This window comes from Lithobates pipiens, unplaced genomic scaffold (assembly GCF_037356315.1).
Source record: "Lithobates pipiens isolate NorthernLeopardFrog02 unplaced genomic scaffold, aLitPip1_a1.2 Scaffold_1, whole genome shotgun sequence".
Classification (NCBI taxonomy): Eukaryota; Metazoa; Chordata; class Amphibia; order Anura; family Ranidae; genus Lithobates; species Lithobates pipiens.
This window is the reverse complement of record NW_027507685.1, coordinates 242,907,972-242,908,952: the sequence shown is the minus strand read 5'-3', so window position 1 is coordinate 242,908,952 and position 981 is coordinate 242,907,972. Positions and strand designations below refer to the sequence as shown.

The 981-nt window shown below is 35.8% G+C and overlaps 1 non-coding gene across 1 annotated transcript; it reads left to right on the top strand.

The window, feature by feature from the left end:
• The first annotated feature begins 363 nt into the window (after window positions 1–363).
• Window positions 364–436, top strand: TRNAR-UCG (transfer RNA arginine (anticodon UCG)). The gene has a single exon. It is a non-coding gene; the product is annotated as a tRNA-Arg (tRNA).
• Window positions 437–981: the final 545 nt, after the last annotated feature.

Here is a 981-nt window from a genome sequence, read left to right as displayed (position 1 = left end):
CGCAATTGTCATTTAAAAAGCGACAGCGCTGAAAGCTGTAAATTGGCCCGGGCACGAAGAAGGGAGAGTGTCCAGTATTGAAATGGTTAAAATTGTCTATAAAAAAAAGCCAAATAAAAATCCCAGTGCTGATCAAATACCACCAAAAGAAAGCTCTATTTGTGGGAACAAAATTATAAAAATTTTGTTTCAGTACAGCATTGCTGGACCGCGCAATTGTCATTTAAAAAGCGACAGCGCTGAAAGCTGAAAATTGGTGTGGCTAGGAAGGAGAGAAGGTGCCCAGCATTGAAATGATTAAAATTGTCTATAACAATAGCCCCTATAATTGTGTAAATTTGCTTTGGCAGGTTCACCATAGGAGACCGTGTGGCCTAATGGATAAGGCGTCTGACTTCGGATCAGAAGATTGAGGGTTCGAGTCCCTTCATGGTCGTCTTTTTGCACTTCCGCTACATTACATTAATTCCTTTAAAGAGTTGTTGCACATTTTAACCACTTGAACACCAGGCCTATTTATGACACTTGTTGCTTACATATAAAAATCAGTATTTTTTTTTGCTAGAAAATTACTTAGGACCGTCCAAACTTTATATATTTTCTTTTAGCAGAGATCCTAGAGAATAAAATGGTGGTTGTTGCAATATTTTATGTCACATGGTATTTGCGCAGTGGTCTTTCAAACGCAATTTTTTTGGGAAAAAATACACTTGAATGAAAAAATAAATAAAATAAAAAATGAAACAGTAAAGTTAGCCCAATTTTTTGCATAATGTGAAAGATGATGTTACGCTGAGTAAAGATACCAAACATGTCACGCTTTAAAACTGCGCACGCTCGTGGAATGGCGACAAACTACGGTACTTAAAAATCTGCATAGGCGACGCTTTAATGGGACTAGAGACCAAATTCAATATTATCTTAATCTTTAAATATATTAAATATAATAAAACAAATAGTCATAAACTGTGGTATGAATTG